The 18,486-nt window shown below is 33.0% G+C and overlaps 1 protein-coding gene and 1 long non-coding RNA gene across 4 annotated transcripts in view; both read left to right on the top strand.

Annotated features, from left to right (window-relative positions):
• LOC107496970 (MLP-like protein 43) overlaps nt 1-18,486 on the top strand; it is a 69,984-nt gene that overhangs the window by 29,825 nt on the left and 21,673 nt on the right. The gene's annotated exons all lie outside the window — the stretch shown is intronic.
• On the top strand, nt 5,491-12,673 carry LOC107496971 (uncharacterized). 2 transcript variants are annotated; one of them, XR_001593684.3, is made up of 6 exons: nt 5,491-5,662; nt 8,618-8,694; nt 9,102-9,150; nt 9,987-10,026; nt 10,123-10,232; nt 12,463-12,673. It is a non-coding gene; the product is annotated as an uncharacterized LOC107496971 (long non-coding RNA). The 2 variants fall into 2 exon arrangements; XR_008001499.1 differs by lacking the exon at nt 5,491-5,662 and adding an exon at nt 6,201-6,349.

Genomic DNA, 18,486 nt, shown 5'->3' with positions numbered 1-18,486 from the left:
AGAAAAAGAAGAAACCAAAGAGATGACCAGCGAAGACCGACACGGACGCATGGCTCACGCGACCGCGCGGAATGGAGAAATCGCAATGACGCGATCGCGTGCCTGACGCGAACGCATGGACTGGAATCTGCACAAATGACGCGAGCGAGTGGACGACACGGACGCGTCACACGCGCGATCTGCAAAAATACAGAAAACGCTGGGAGCAATTTTTGGGCTGTTTCGACCCAGTTTCCAGCCCAGAAAACACAGATTAGAAGCTGCAGAATGGACAAATCAAGTGGTCTTCACCCATCAACTGAAGATCTGTTAATTAATTCGAATTTAAATTCGAATCTTATCTTTTAGGAAAAGATATTATTTTTAATTTTAGATTTTAAACCTATTAGGATTAGTAATAAATAGGAACTCTGTATATTCATATCAGAAACAGTTTACCTAAATCCTAGTTTTCTACTCTGAACCATGAGCAACTAATCCTTCATTGTTAAGATTAGGAGTTCTGTCTATTTTCATGGATTGATTCGTTTGATCTTTTTAATTTAATTCATGTCTTGATTTATATTTCAATAATTATTTTCGTTCTTTATTCTATGAACATTGGGTGGAACGGAAGTATGACCCATGTTCTAATTGAGTTCTTGTAAAACTTGGAAAAGCTCTTTACTTGAACAACAGCTTGAAAACATATTATACTGAATTTTTAATTGTTTGTATTTAAAGGGATACGTGACATATAATCCCCTTATTTGTGGATAATTATGATTCTTTTGGCATATAAACTAGAAATTGATCATCAGCCTCTAATTGGAATTAATTGTCCAAGGAATTGGCAATTAATAAATTTTAGAGGAGACTAGGAAGGTCTAAGGAATTAGGGTCTAGTCACATATAGTTTGCCATGAAAGTAAATCTTGCATGATTAAATTAATTAGTAATAAAAGTTAATCCGGAAATTAGATAACTCTGAAACCTTAACTGTTTTCTCCATATTTTATTCCCAACTTATTTATTTGTCTATCCTTTTGATATTCTGAGTTCGAACTTAAACCTTTTGAACATCTCAAAACCAATTTCTGCTTGCCTAACTAAGCCAATCAATCAACCATTGTTGCTTGATCCATCAATCCTCGTGGGATCGACCCTTACTCACGTAAGGTATTACTTGGTACGACCCGGTGCACTTGCCGGTAAGTTTGTGGGTTGTAAAATACCGCACCAGCGACCTCCTCCTTCCTCTCTTCTCGCGTCTTCTTCCCTTTCTCACTCCCTTACTCCCATTAGTCTCTCTCTCTTCTCACCCTCCTTCCACCCACCGTTCATCCGCGACAACCTTCTCGGCGACCCACTGCCGCCGCGCCGCCGCCTCTCTACCGGCGCACTACCGTCGCTATTAGGGCCTAACCATCATTTCCTCTCTCTCTCTCTCTCTCTCTCTCTCTCTCTCTCTCATTACCACCCATGTGCTTCCCAGGTCTTCTTTCTCTCTGTTTAATTCACTCTGTTATTATAATTAGTTAATTAATATTGTTTAGTTAGTTTTGTTTAGCTAATTTCAATTAGGTTAGATTAGTTAGTTACATTAGGTTATTAGAGAATCTGGCGTGGATAGTGGATTAGGTCTTGCTTACTTAATGCTGCTGTCTGTGCAATCACTGTTTGTAGTTCATTATATTTAGTTTGTTCAATTGTTCTTGAGTTGTTAGGATTAGGGTTGGTTAATGGAAATTGCTGAGACTGATATTTTACATTGCTGCTGTATAAATTCTCATTGCCTGTTTTGGTTAACAATGAACTCTTATGTGCTCATTTTGCTATCTGATGCTACGTCTCTGTTTTAAAATGAGCTAATTCCTTTAATTCAATGATGCACTTTTGTTAGGTTTCATGTAGCTTACTTTTCATATAATTGTTGAACTCGATGAGAATTGCTGCTTGAATTTGGTGCTTTTGTTCTTTGTGTTGTATTTCAAGCCATTGTGCTATACTTATGTTGATTGTGCTACTTGGTTTTCACTATGCTTGATTATGGTTCATGTTACTTGTTTTTGTTCTTGCTTAGTAATGCTGAATTCTTAATGCATATTGAACTTTAATTTTGATTTAGTGAGACTTGATTATTTGATCTACACTCTCTACCTATAATTGACTGTTGAATTCATTGTTTGTTTGACTTTGGAAAATGTACTATGTACTACTGATATGCTGTCGAATTTTAGAAAAGTTTTATTTTCAAAACTCAATCTTCACTTTGATTAATTGACATGGTATGCACGCTTTTCGCTTTGAATGTTGCCAAGGCCAATTAATCACTACCTTGGCTTGTCATTTCTCTGTTTAGTTGAGATTTTCCATTCTTATATTTCACTAAGCTGCTTAATATTCCTTATTTTCACTCATCTTTGAAGAGTTTTTGTGTGATGCTTTGATGTTTGATGTGTACTTCTTCATTCAACCTCTTTTTGCAATGTGAATTACATGAATGGCCACATGTATATTCAAATTTTTACTTGAGGTTTATCAGCTTCGGTTTTTCTGTCAATGTGCATCACTCATTCTTCATTCAATTCCACCACCGTATAGTTTTGAATGGTTGCATTGTATGAGTGTGAATTGTGTAGAGGTCCTACTTGTGAGCTGCTTGTGATCTGCCAAAGGAAAGAAATCAACTGGAAAGGGAAACAACTAGCTAAAGAGAGCACTGGTCTCTTCTCTGATCTCGACATGAGAGTTCCGGCAGAGGACACATCTAACTTTCCGACATCTGAGGAGCAGCCTACCACCACAGCACCACAGCACCACAGCCTTCTACCTCACTACCAGCTGCACCACCTTCCGATTTTCAGGGTCTCATGACTCAAGAGTTAGGGGTTCAAAAGAGAGGAAGGAGGAGGTCGTCGGCGTTGATGGTGGCTGACGGAGGCGCCGATGGAGGCAGGGACCGAGGAAGAAGAATGGAAGGGAAAAAGGACGAAGGAAGAAGAAAAGGGCAGAGAAATTTGAAAGATTGGGGGAGGTTACAAAAACGGCGTCGTTTTCATCTCCAGGAACTTATATGTCCTGTTTCGAAATGCTCCCTGCTATGTGGCCTACGTAACGGCTAGGTCAGACCTTTTCGTCCCGTCCAAACGTCTGTATTCAACGGAAGGACATAAATGTCCACGTTTTTCGGGGGTGAGAGACTTGAATGTATTTTCTCTTTCTTAAGGCTGAAAATGTATGTCTGCGAAAAAAAAAGGTCAGGAACCTATTTATTCTTTACTCAAAAAATAAATTGAAAAACACGCTTAGAAGCATGTCACATCAACTTTGTCATTAAATATAAAAATTCAATTTTTATATAATAAAATAGATAAAATAAACATATCACTGAATCACTTTCAGCTATATTTATTACTGAATTGTGATGTTTATCTCTATACTTTCATTTTCATTGTTAGTGGGGGAGTGTCCCGTTTTACTCAAATTTGAAAATAATTTTTCTCTTATATATCATGTTTTTGACAATCTAAATATTAGTTTTTCTGAATTTTTCGTTAACTACTTTTTAGATCCTCCACTCCATTATTGTTAAAATTTTATATCTTAGCTTTTTCCAACAAAAATTATTAAAATTTAATAAATAATAAATTAACCAAATTATAAGAAAAATAATATTGAATGAGGAGTCAATCATTAAAAAATATGTAATATTATTAACTTTCAGACATAAAAAAAAATCTAACAACAAATAACGAAAATATAAATGATTTACAATATATATTATTTAAATCTATTTTATTAAATATAAGAAATAGTTGTACATAATAAATGCTGATAAAATAATTTATCTATTGTATTTGTTATTATTGAATTAAAACCAATAGAAACATTTTTAAATATAATTTTATTTTTAATTTCTCTGTGTTATAAGTGTCAACAAAATTCTTGGTTTTTTTTTTCAAAGTTGATAATTTTATAAAAAATTTAAATTAAATCATGTATAAAGATAATAAATGTTCTAAAAAGAATTTTGAAAATTTTATTTAATTTTACACGTACCTCGTGGGAAGCAAGGCGGTGCATGCAGCTGTTTGTGATAAGCATGCATGATGCAAAATTGAAGAAACAAAATTGAACCAGCCAACTAATAATAACCATATATTATGACATATCATCATTTCAATAATTGTGGACGGACGGGGCGAGTGGGGCTTTGGCCCTCCAACTGTTTTTTAAAAGATTAATAGTAATAATAAATTATTATATCTTTTTTTGTGATTATTTTTTTATTTATTTGGTATTAATTCTTTTTATTTTAATTCCTACAACTAAAAAATCTTTTTTAATTATGAATATTGTGAAAAATAACTCAAAAACAAAATAAAGATGAATTTAGTGCTAATTGTCTTTTAATTATATTGAAAAAAATTGCTAAAAAATTTGACACAAATTCTATTATTGATGAATTTTATGATTCGAAGAATCGAACACTTCGCTAGTAAAAAATAGACACATATTTTTTGTATTTTAAAATATATTCTCTATCGGTATATTTTTGTAATATATCTTATATAATTTTTTACGTAATTTTTAATATTATATATGTTATTGACCTCCCATTATAATATTTTTGGATCCGTCCTTATATATATATATATAATGTTTTTTTCTTCTCATATATATGTTTAATTTAGTTTGTTATGTTAATTGAGCTGTTTTACTTGGTTGAAATTTCTTTAAATTAATTGAAAAATAAAAAAATTAAAGTTTAATAAAAATACTTTGTCAAATTAGGTAAAATAATAAAAAATTTAAAATTTTAATAGAAAATTTAAATTTGGCGGCGGTTAAAAACCGCCGCAATACAGTAGTATTGTCCTCTTTTCTGGCATTTAGTAATAGTTATTCTAGTGGTTGATTAAAATCGCCGCTATCCATTTTGTCGTGCTTCATCTTCCAGCGGTTCATGAAACCGTTGTAAAATATTTCGTGGTGGTTCAAAACCACCGCTAAATACCGATTTTGTTGTAGTGGTTAAACACTGGACTTTGGTCATGCATAGGTAATTATCATTAATTATTTTACTCCCCTGTTTTATTTTATTTTATTTTTTACATGTCATTGTCATTTTTTATGTATGTTTAAATTATGTGCAAGTACACTTAAATATATTAACACAGGTTAATGTATAACATGGTCCCTAAAACACTACAAGAGGCGCGGGACTTAACAGCCCCAAATTGTCGGCCGTTCTCCCCAACCGCTCCAAATTGCCTTATTTGTTGCGATTTCTGCTGCGTTAATACTCCCCCGCTCCAAATAAACTGAACCGGGGTGTTACCTGCGGTAAAATACCAGCCCTTTTTCTAGAGCACTGCAGTTCGAGTGAGCTGCTGCAGTTCTTCATGCGTTTTGATGGTCCGCCTCCAACAAATCCAAAATGGTTGCGCTCTTTGTCCCAACCGCATCTAATAATAAGGTGGGAGAAGTGGGTTATTTCATTAAAGAACCACAACCAATACATTAAGGCGCCAATAACTTTCCCTCTTTTTGGCGTGAACCCTAGCAGAGCATAGCGCCAATCGCGGGTCTCCTTCCACCACCGTCGTGACGTCGTCGGCAGCCTTCCCCCTTGCCCTTGCCCTGCTGTGCGCCGATCGCCCCCTCTCCCCTCTCTCAGGTTCGTTCTTGTCCCCTCCCCCAATTTAATTTGAGTGGCTGTTCATAAATTAATTTCAACATCAATTTAATCCATGTGCCATGTGAACTTTTGGTGTCAAAAGCCTGTGAGGAACGATCCTCTCCCTCGTATGTTCCAATTTTCTCTCCTAATTTAGTGAGAAGATTTGATTTTCTTTTCCCAATTTCTGAATCCCTGAGTTTTGATACGTTTGTGCTTAGTGCAATTTCATATTGGAATCCAGTTTTGCACTTTTAATTTGGATTAAACTAATGTACTTCCTGTGGGACTGTGTGGTTGACTAAATTAAGTAGAATCCACTTTTAGTAAGCAAGAATATCTGCCATTTTTGTGTTTCTGTGTTCCAAGTTTGCTCCTCTATTCAAAGTATGAACCTTCCGAAAATAGCTCTATTTATGATGTTTATTGATAGAAAATTAAATGAAAGAGTAACTTTGTGAAGCAGATTTATCAAAGGAGCAAGAGTAAACACACGGTGATAGTAGGATCAATTTAGTGGCACCAAGTGCAAATAATGGAAAACTATAGTAAACAATTTGAAAGATAGCATTTTTGTTACAAGACAATGAGAGAAGGTACCATTTGATATATCTAAGTAAATACAAATAGCTTTCAAGCAGACCTTTACACCTTCAGGAAAGCAAAAGGAGCATAACTCCTTCCGAGGTACTGTTAGCTTCTTTCCAAGAGGATATTTGAAAAGTATCTGCATTTTCATTAAAAGATATTATCAACAATGAACCTTATTGATCCATAGGAATAGGCTAAGTTGAAATGATAAAGAGGGAGGACATGTTTAAGTCTGTACTATCAAATTATTTGCTTGTGACCTCACTTGGAACGTAGCAGCATATTATACGCTCAAAAATTCCATCCATCATCAAAGTGCAGACATACCTCTAATATCCCAATATCTTTCAAAACTCGTGAAATTAATAAAACTCCTAAGAGAACCAAACACCTGACACTAACCATGCCTATAAAACCCATCTTTTACAAAGCTACTGAAATTAACATTAAATATTTATCAATAGATAACTACAAACAACTTTTAAATGATCCTTTGTATTTATGATATGCTGAGATAGGCCAGTTAATTTCTTTATTCTTTGTTTATCATCACTTTCTCTGTTTTGGGGGATATCTCATCTAGCCCTTAAACTAATTTGGATTTTTCTGAGAATTATGATGTTTATGTATTTTATTTAAAATGAAGAGATGATAAAGCATTTTGTGAATTTTTGGCTTTTCTTGTCTTCATGGTAGACCAAGTGAAAGTGACTTGTATATTACTGCAAAAGATTTTATCTTCTTTTCTATTATTAGAACAATTGATAACAAGTTAATGGAATTTGTATAACCCAAAAACTGTACCTCTGACTTAGTGATGTGCATTAAGCCGTTTTCTTAATTTATTGTATTTTATTTTCCTGTTTCAAAGGCCAATGATTAGTTTAGTATTAGCCAGACTCAAGTCTTTGCTAATGACTTACACCTATAAAACTTGTCAAAATTAGCTGTAACAATTATTTTTTGATCAGATGTTTAATGTGGTTAAATGTTCATGTTCATTGATACTCAAAAATCTAATTTCTAGGTTAATGTGATTTTTGTTGATTTCTCATAATGTGGGCATTTGTTTATTTTCTGATGATATGAATCTCCCTTATTTTTCTTTTTTCATTTTCAAGGGAAACAATGAAACAAAGAGTTTTGTTTTCCATTGTTCTGCATCTGTCACAATTCAATTGCATCTTTATGGTTATTTTTGGCTGCACAAGAGTAAATATATTTATAGTTACTTTCGGATGTATGTGATCACATATGTTTGAAGGGTGATTGATTGTGAGTGTTCATGATGTTTGGTGCAGGAAAATTCAATCATGCTTACCAATATTATTTCCTGTTTTGTTATTGCTAAATCTCAACGTGTTAAATAAATTTTTTGTTCCAGTAAAACCGATAATTTCTGGTTTTAGTCTCGTTGTAATTTTTTTTTATTTTGATCCTAATATTTTTAAAGGTGAGTAACCAGTTTTACAGCCTTTTTCTCACTTTTGAAAATATTTGGAACAAAGAAATAAGAAAATCTAATATTGACAAAACTATTAATCATTAATATTATTACATGGATAAAATTTTATTTGAAATAAGATTAAATCAACGTTTGCAACCATACGGTAGATGGGATCCTAGGGAGAAGGTGGGATGATGATATTAGATTTGCATATTTAAAACGAAGAGGAAAAGAGACATACAAACTGTCATGTTACATTACTCAAAGTAAAATCAGGTGGTTGATCAGAGTCTTGTGTTTAATATTATTATTGAGTGGAGTGAATTAGTGTGTTTGTCCATTTCTTCCCAGTCTTTTTATTGGGTTGTTGCCATTTTTAATTTGGTATCCAAATATGCTATGACTATGTTTGCTATTTATTTTTAGCATACTTGCCTTTTTTTTTAAACTGAGTATTGCTATACATCAAAAAATTATTTTTATGCTACTTTTATGGCTGATAAATAATTAAGGGTTACTGGCACACTTATTGAATTATAATGACATAAGCAAGCTTAATGAATTAGATAGTAGTGACTCTAACAATATATTTTTAGATTGCACTACTAGTACTTCAAATATATAATTAAGTGGTTTCTCTGTTTATAATATTTTTAAAAGTTGGAACATTTAAGATGAATGGCAACAACACTGGTGGAGAAAGTTATGAATGTTTGCATCTGTTTCTTTACTAGATCATTTACCAGCTTAGTAACATCTTTTTCAGAATCTGTTATGAATGTTTATTTTTCATGGTTTTAATCTCAAGATCTCTCATCAGCTTATCAATATCTTGGTTACCATTGTTCAGTGTTTCCTCTAATTCTCGGAGTTAAATTCTGACTTTCTCTGAACTTAATTTGTTTGCATTGAATCAGGTTCTCTGACGAGCGGGTATATCGGAGCTCTGAAATAATTTACTTGGGGTGTATTCCTGTACCTGCAGCTGTGACAGGTATTATCAATAGAGTAGAACCAAAAAGTCTTGCACAAAGTCTTTTCGGGAATTTATTAAGTATTCATTTTTAATCAAAAGACTTATAAATTAATGGCAAACGACTAGTGATTGACTCATTAGTGAGGTTGTATTTCGAATTGGTCCACTTTAATCCTTTTCTTCTTGATTTGGTACCATTTTTCTTTTTTTTTTACGCTGTATCTATATTATTGTTTCCATGTTTAGTATTTTGCTTTTATTTGGTTGTACTTGTCTGTTCAATATCTACTTTCTCTGGTAAGGACCACTTCTATTACTTGGTGCTCTATGCTTATGTGGTCAGCCTTCCTGGCGACCTAATAGCCTTTTATATGTTGCTGAATAGCTTCTTCCACTCAATGGTTTTGGACATGTAATGATTGCAGGCCATCAATGCTCACGGACTTTATTGTGTTCCTTTGTATGATACCTTAGGTATGTGCAGACACAGACCTTGTTGAGCATTTTTCATGGTGACTCTTTTACTCAACTGCAAGCATAGTTTCGTTTTCCAATATGTTTTCACAGGACTTGTGATAAAACTGAAAAATGTGTGGCCTTGTGGGGCTCATGTAACTCTTACATTTAATAAATGAATTCACTAATCCATTTGCAATTTTTTTTGAATAATTTATCTTTGGTGAACAAGAATTATTCAAGGGCTAATTCACACTTGCATTGGGAACTCCCATGGTTATTTAGCAGTTCTTACATTATTTCCAAATAAAATTATCAAGAAATAAGTTAGTTCACGAATTTGTGTTTTTGAAATCTTAACCAATTTATGAATAAAGCTACATTGTGTTTGGAAATTTTGTAATTATTAAGCATGCACCGAAACCTGTCACACCAAATGTGGTAACTTATCTTTCAAAACAATGACGACATTTAAAATTTAACAGCATGCAGAAAAATTGAAACTCTACATTAAAGAACATCCAATTGTACAGATATTGATAATCAATTACAAGTTGTTTAGGTTCTATATCAGGCTTAAGGTTCAAGGATGGATATATGTGGCATCCTAATACTTTCTCTAATTATAATGACCATTGTTTTTGACACACGGATATGACTTAGGTGCTGTGGCTGTAGAGTTTATTATATGCCATGCAGAGGTATCTGTATCATTTGTAGAAGAAAAGAAAATACCGGATGTTCGCCCATTAAAATACCTTTTTTTTATATTGGTTTACTATTTTTGAAAGATTAGCTACTATGTACAATACATTGACTCTTATCTATCTATCTTTTTCCTGAAAATGTTTTAGCTATTGAAGACATTTCCAAATACCACAAAGTATCTCAAGAGTAAGAAGTTTCTTTGATTCTATCCATTCCTTCAGATATTTGTACAGAAAAATATATTCATGAAAAAGAAGCAATCACCTCTTTTTCTTTGTGCAGCGCCTGTGAGCTTTGGGAAGGTTACACCTGAACAAAAGCAAGAAGTTGAAAAGTTTGGGTTGGCAATATATTCGTGGGATGAACTTATAACTAAAAGAGCAGACAAGCAGGTCAGTTACTAGTGATGAGTTTGGAAAAATCTTATTAAATTTTGATGATAAACAAACATTATTAAAATATTAAATTACAAAATTATTAATGTGATCTTAATTCATATTTGCTTAATTAATAATTTTGTTGTGCAGATTTTACCTTGGGCCGGAAAACAAAGATGTTGCTAGCCCAAAATTGAAAATCAGCATTGCTACATGAGGCTGAATTATTAAATGGGCCAGAATAAATATTATTGTTGCAAGCCCAAACAAATACTTTCCTATGTGCTCTATGCTTGATCCGAAATCAATTTTATCAGGAAAGCAAATGTTAACCAAATGGGCCAGTATTAATCTCAATGTTACAAGCCCAAATTCTATTAGTGATAAAGGGTTCCAATCTTGGTCCGAAACCAAGGAAAAATGAAAGCAAAGTGCTTCCAACGGAACCAAGTCTTTAACCATGTGATGGATTTCAAAATCTATTACATTGTTAATTAATGCATGGGAAACATGAGAGAGAAATTCAGTTGATTTGATTGATGACTATTATGACAAACACGCCACTCTAAGCTAAGGGAAGTAAAAGCAAGCTATTCTCAAATTAATGTGTTTAACCACTCTACATTGCTTTTCTTCAGATTCTTTCATTCTCTCTCATCTCTTTCTTCTTCTTTCTTCGGTCCTTGTCCAGGAAACAATGGAAGAAATGTTCTTCAACCAAGAAAAGGAAGAAGCTGCATGCATCAAGACCATCAAGCTAATGATGGCAAGAAAAAAATAAAAGTGAGCTGTGGCTAAGATACTTACCAAATGTGGTTAGATTTGGTGAGGCTATCTTGAGCCTTACATGCTCAAAAATGGACGTTGAAGATTCGGCCAAGAGGAGAGATTCTTGAAGCATGGCTTGTCTTTGATTCTGCTCAACCACCACAAGGAGTAGCTAGAGTGGTGAAGTGATGGTTGAAGGCAGAGATTGAAGCAGATGAAGTCATCATCATCATGAAGCATCAAGGGCCAGAAATCCATCTTGGAGAGGAAGCAAAGGATGGAGTGCCCAGATTGATGAAGAGTGATGATCAAGGAAGGACTAGAGGTAATTGCATGTTGGGTTTTGCATGGTTATCTCTTCTCTCTCTAAGTGGCCGAACCGGTTTTGTGTTGTTGAAGGAGGAAGAAGTTGGTTCGGTTTTGGCTTCAAGTGTGGAGGCTTTCCTCTTCTTTAAAAAGGGGGAACAACCACTGTTTGAAGCAAGGAGAAAATTTGAGAGTGCAAGGCACAGAGTTCTCAGAGCTACCTGAGCTAACAGTTTTCTCTTCTCCTTCAATGTATTCTGTTTAATATTTTTCTGTTTAATTTTGTCATGTCTTGAGTCTCATGGAAAAAGGCAAACAGTGAGGTTTGTAAGAAAAAGTCATAGAGCGGAAAAAGACAGAGAGTGCAAAATTAAAAGAAAAAGCCATAGATGTCTTAGAGTTCCTTTGTTCATCTATGTTGTGTATCATGATTCTGTGGGAATCCCCTTGTAAGTTGGGTTAGCACTTTACAAATTGTAATCAGATTGATTATAGTGAAATTCCATCATGTTTGTGATGGAGACTGGATGTAGGTTGCACTGCACTTAGCAGCCGAACCAGGATATATCTGGGTGCAATCTTCTTCTCCTTTCTACTCCATTTCTGTTTTCTACTACACAGGAGCAAAAACCAGAATTATCTCGTGCCAAGTGACGAGACAAAAAGAAAAGTCTCGTGGCAAGGGACGAGACAAAACAAAGTTGCTCGTGTCCAGTAACGAGCAAAAAACAGAAAAGTCTTCTCTGAAGGTCAGCAAGTGTTAGCATCGAAAAAGGGGGCTAAGATTCAACCCCCCTTCTCTTAGCCACTGAAACCATCAATTAGTTATCACCCTTGAATGCTAATATCCATATGTCGTTCAGTGTTGTAAACTCTGGATCATACTTTGACCTTTTTCCTTCCTTTGTTTTTCCTTTGTCATTAAACTATTAAGATAGTTGTCTGATCATTATTTTAGAGGAGCATACTAACAATTCTTTTGACTTTTTTAACAATTTCCAAACAGTCCATGCTCCTGTTAGTGGCTTTTAACAAAGACAGGGCATCTTTACCTCAACCTCTGCTAATTAGAATTTAGGTGAAAATAATTACAACTTCACAAGATGCACAAAATAATGAGTCAATCCTATGTATTCCATACTCAAAATAAGTCATTTCTTTAATTGAAAAGGAAGGCAGTGGAGAATGAAGTAGCAGCCGAGAAGACTAAAAGACAGGCGGTGGAGGATGAAGTAGCATCTGAGAAGACCAAAAGACAGGGAGTGGAGGATGAAGTAGCAGTTGGGAAGGTCAGGATGCAGGCAATGGAGAGTGCTTTGTTATGTCTACTTCAAGGGCAAGGTAGGAAGCTGCCATCAGACGTCGCCACATGGATGAGTGCGTTGGAGGGACAGAATAGAAAGTAGATCTTAGGATTGTGGAACCTTTTCTTCTTTCAGATATATACACTTTTATTTTGTTGATTATGCAACTCTTAGTAAGGAGTACACTTTGTTGATATTCGAATAATTATATTAATTAAATTAATGGTTTTGCTATTGTCATTTACCCTGCAATTTATTTTTTGGGATTTTAAATAATTTAACTTACTAATATTAAGAACGATTTAAAAAAAACGAAAAAATGTACATTGAAATAAAAAACAGCGTGGATTGCCAGTGTACAAAATAGTATTTTTGCGGCCATTTGACCGGAAAATAGTGGCGGTTGCGTACTAGCCGTTAGAAATTTGAAAAATCAGGTTAAGAGATAGCGGCGGTTTAAAACCGCCGCCAGTTACATTTCAAAAATCATTGGCCGTTAAACCGCGACGTTTTCAAACCGCCGGTAAATACATTAGTCTTTAAACCGTGGCCATTAAATGGCGGTGGTTTCAAACCGCCGAACATTTCGTGTCGATCACAGATTTCCAGATCGCAGCGGTTTTAAACCGCCGCTAAACATTACGACGCTAATCTTGGGTTTTGCGGCGGTTGTGCCAACGGTTCCTGAGAAGCGCCGCAAAATCATATAACCACCCCCTAATAGACGACGCTTAACAAACCGCTGGAATCCCGTTTCGCGGCGGTCGAAAACCGCCGCAAATCACTCCAGGAACCGCCGCTATTTCCCAGTTCCCTTGTAGTGAAAGAATACGAATAAGTAGTCCATTTAATTCCGAAAACAAATTCAACTACTCAATTTTTCTCTAACATTAAAGCGATACTCATGTTAAGTTAGTTTGTTGGCATGTCACTGGTAATTGCTGACGTGTAAGATGAAATTTGTTGCCACAAGTTGGGGGTAATATATCAGCAGAAAATTATTAAAAAGTCTAATTTAACCTATATTAATATGTTTTAGAATAAAATTAAATTGTTAAATTTTTCAAACACTAAATTTTTTTATAAATGCCACCAACTCTACCAATTAGCATTTGGATAAGGGATCAATTTGGACAAATAAAAAATTATGTTTAGTTAAAATATGTCACCTATTAAACAAATACTTATATAAAATTGGTTAAAAATTAAGACAGTAAAAATATTATACGAAATACTTGGGTTTACCCATTTTTGTTGGTAGATTGAAGATGCAGATTTTTAATTTCGCCTAAAAATGTATTTGAAAAAAATCTAAAGAGATGGAAGGAGAAAAATTTTTCAAAGGTAAAAAAAAAGTTCTAATTAAAATTGTGGTCCAAACAATTTCATTTCAACTATTTAGGAGTCTCTGGTAATAAATTGAGAGCTTAATAAGTAATTTTTATTGGGACAGTAACACGGGAAAAAAAATTTATTAGGTTGGCTGGACAAAGCTCTGTAAAGCTAAACAGAAAGCAGCTTGGAATTTCAAAATTTTGAGGCTTTTAATCAAGTTTTATTGGTTAATTAAGTAGGGCTGGCGGCTTATCCAAACACCAGAAACACTAGCTGCTAGAGTACTCAAGACAAAATATTATAATCAGATAACCTTTTTGAGATCAGCTATTCGATACCATCCAAGTTATACATGGCGCAGCATATGGTCTTCAAGATGGGTACTAAATTTAAGAGATTATATTCTTGGAGGATAAGATCCGGTACAACTATTCGTATTTGGGGTGATCTGTGACTTCCTAATTAGAACGATTTTAAAATTTGGAGTCCGTGTTCTTATTTTGATTAGGAAGCAACAGTGACAATCTTATTGACAACGATACCTTGTATTGGAAAGAGAGCCTAATCAGACACATATTTTATGACTTTGAAGCAATACAAATTACAAATTCTAAGTCTACCCATTAACATCAATCAGCAACAAGATGATTTTGTATGAAAAAACACAAACACCAAGCTATATGTAGTAAAAAATGCTATTATCATCTTATACGTACGATCACAGTTGCAACATGCTGCAGAATTTAGTGAACACCATTTTAGGCCTCAGTCCAATGGAAAATGTTATGGATGATACAAACTCCAAGACACACACTTACTTTTGTTTGATGATTACTCTTATAAGGTCTACCCACTAAGAAAAATCTACAAAAAAGAAGTATTAGTAATTCCACCCTATGTCCCAAATGTTATCTTGAAGAGGAAACTGAAACTCACATTTTTAAAGACTGTGAATGGTCTCGTCAATTTTGGTATCTCTCTTCTTTTACTCTCCAAACAGCACACTCTGCAGATCAAATAATACAACAATGAATTAGTTCACTGCTTTATCGTTTTGATAACAATGAGAGAAAAATTTTTTTTGGAGTGCCTTCATGCTTTGTGGTGAAATAGAAATCAAATAATTTTTAAAAACCATACCTTCGATTCAATGCATTTGGTGCGCAATGTGGTACATATGGCCACGGATTACGCCGCTGCCCAACAACGCCAACAAACTCTCTTCCGTAGCACCTGCATCTGACAGTAACAATCACACTACCTGAAAACCACCTCCACCGCATATATATATATATATATATAATCAATTTCGATGCCTCTTTTTTTACGGACGAAAATGCAAGAACGGGATTGGTGGGAGGCAATACCGGAGCAGCGACGATGATTCGCAGTGATGATGGTAACATCATGATTGCAGCAACATAGTTCCTCCAAAAAATAACATCAGCGAAGAAGGCAGAGGCTTCTGCGTGTTTTTTTGCACTCAAATTAGTATTAGATCATGGTTTTTTTAACATTGTACTAGAGAGGGATAATCTTCAAGTAGTGCAAGCCCTAATGCACACTTATCTCCAAAATAATTAATTTGGACTCACTATTTCTAATTGTAAAATTATTTTGAGAGATTTCAGATTTCATAATATTTCACATGTAAAAAGGAAAGGTAACTTAGTGGTCCATAAGTTGGTATGATTGTCTTTCTCTATCCCCAAAGAGATTTGGATATAAATGGCTCTTCACGATATTTTTAATTTGGCCTATTTAGATGTTTTAAGTCACTATATATAGCTTCTTTTTAAAAAAAGTAATTTATATGTGATCTTTTAAAGATTAATAGAAATATGATGTAATATATTGACTTAAGATATATATAAAAAAAACAACAAAAATAATTAAAAAATAACAATAAAATATTATCTTATTATTCGAGATTGGCTACATAGGTCTAATATTGAATCTTATCATGTATTACATGTTTATAATGAAATTGTTTACAAATAAAAAAATTTAGTTAACATATATATATCTTATAAGACCAGAATATAAATTAAAATTGTTATTAATAAAAATTTTAATCTTTTTATTTTAATAAATACACAACAATTACGTTAGAAACTAAACTTTATACATCTTTTCTATAATACTAAACCCTAAAAAAAGTAGAGACATACATGAACGAACTTGTAAGAAATAAAAGATTAATGATTAGTAATTTTGTAAATTAATATAGTCTTTGTTATGGCTATATTCAGCTTAATTGATTGTATGATGAAATCAAACAACAGATGGTAAGAGATAATTACTCGTAAGGAAAGTGTTGAAGCCATTGATGAGGAGATAATGACACCACATAGAAGCTCTACGATGGAGATATCGCGGTAAAGACTAGAAGGTCTTTAAGCTCATCCTTCAAGTGAGTCACAAAGTTGATGGCGGTGCTTATGTTAAATGCACCATTGAATATGAGAAAATTAGGAGGATGTTGAAGCTCCGATCCATATGAAATTATTTGTGATCGACAATGTCACGAAAGTATTTGTCCTAAAATTTTAAATTTATAAAAAAGTATAATATAAATAATTATATCTATAACAAAATTTTAAAGCTCTTCTTTCATGTGATTGAAAAAGAATGATGGTCAAGCTGCCTCCTCAGTTAAATTTACTCTTTGAGTACGAGAATATCAATGAGAATATTGAAACTCCATATAGCTTCTTGGATATCTTTGACAAGACTGCTAAAAATCTTGTTGTTCATCTTCTCAAGGCAGCATAGAGCTCCATGCAACAGCTCTTTATTATGAAGAATCTCGTCAACCAAATAAAAAATGTCTTCTGGTTATTAAGAACTTTTCTCTATTAAATAATAATTACAATAATATAATCTATCTTGGACATGAACAAATAAACAAGGATGTTTGGTTCATCTTTAATTTTCACCATCCTTGGTGATTTGCAGTTGTACTCTCATATTATTCTTATGTATGCGCATTACACTTTAATTTTCTTTTTCAAAAGTTTAAAACTGTTTTAAACTTGTTAGTCTCTTTTTTTTTTTATCTTCTCCACCATTATTGCTACCACCTCTTGTTCATCCCCTAAATCTGTTTCACGGTTGCACCATCATCCTACACCACCCAAGATCTGTCGAGTTGTCGACACTATAAAGCTCCTCTCTCTCTCCCCGTCATATTTGTCTTTGTTGCATATCTAGCACCAAATTTGTCAAAATAGACAAAATTCATTGGTCCAATACGTTTATTTTGGTTTAAACGGATAAATTTTTGTCACTAAAATAATAAAAAAATTATTTATACACTAAAATTAATTATTAAAATCAACTATTAATGTATTTGTATATAAACATACGTATAATTTAATTTATTTTTAATGTATATTTTTAATATGTATTTTATATTGATTACTGATTTTAGTGACAAATTTTAATATACACGTAGCATAATTTTTAAAATTAGGCCAGTAAAAATTAAATGCTAAATGACTTCGGTCGATTAACCTGTAAAATAATGAGTTAAAAATGAGCTAACATGCAACTAACCGTATGTATAATCTATTTAATTATTTTACATTTTTAACAAAAAATTAGTCCAATTCTAATTTTTCTTTTAAGTCGATCTAAAACCTGATTCATCAACTAAAAATGTTTTTTTAAAAAAAGAAAAAATATTTTTTTTAATTTAAAAAAAACATAAAAATAAATAGACTAATTTGAATAACTCGCAAATTTAATTAGATAGATCGGATGGACCATCCCTATTTAATACTGTCACAACACGCGTATACAAAGATTGAAAAAAAAAATTCGTTGACGAGCATTGATATCATGCAAAGAAGCAAGGTCTTGACACCTTTGCTGATGTCGACCTTTTCTTATCATCTCTTTCTCTTTTTATGTTTTTTTTTTTTAACCTAAGGTGTTTTTGTGTTTTTGAACTTAATATAAAGCTTAACAGTCATACAAAAATATAAGGTTTCTGTTGTTTCTTCGTCACACACTTTTTGGGTATATACAGTTAAGGAACTAAAGCCCTAAAGAAATCACAAAATAACAAAAAAGAAGTGTTCCTAACTCCTAGCATTGCATTGCACCCCTAACATCAATTCCCTCTTGGAGAGGCCTAAGTGGCCATGTCAGTTTCCCGAAGAAAGTTAGAATGGTGTTTGGTATGCATTTTTATTATTTTATTTTATAATATTTTCTGTTTTTAGGATTAACATAATTAAAAATTTTAAAATAAAATAAAAAATTTAATTATTCTATCATTTTTTATTATTTTATTAAATTTATAATTAAATTTTTATTTTTTTCAATTAAATTTTTACACTGCTTTTAATTTTATAATTAAATTCTTTCTTAAAAATTTTAGAGTTAAATTTTTTTTGTAAATTAAAAAATCACTATAATTAATAATATATAGAGACCTAATTACAAATTTAGTAAAATTATAAAGATTAATAGAATAATTAAATCTAAAATAAATTGATCTAATTTAAACTATAAACTTTTAATTGATATTTTGATCTATTTTTAGTTTA

Source organism: Arachis duranensis, chromosome 7 (assembly GCF_000817695.3).
Source record: "Arachis duranensis cultivar V14167 chromosome 7, aradu.V14167.gnm2.J7QH, whole genome shotgun sequence".
NCBI lineage: Eukaryota > Viridiplantae > Streptophyta > Magnoliopsida > Fabales > Fabaceae > Arachis > Arachis duranensis.
The sequence above is the reverse complement of the archived record's forward strand: the minus strand, read 5'-3'. Positions and strand labels throughout refer to the sequence as shown.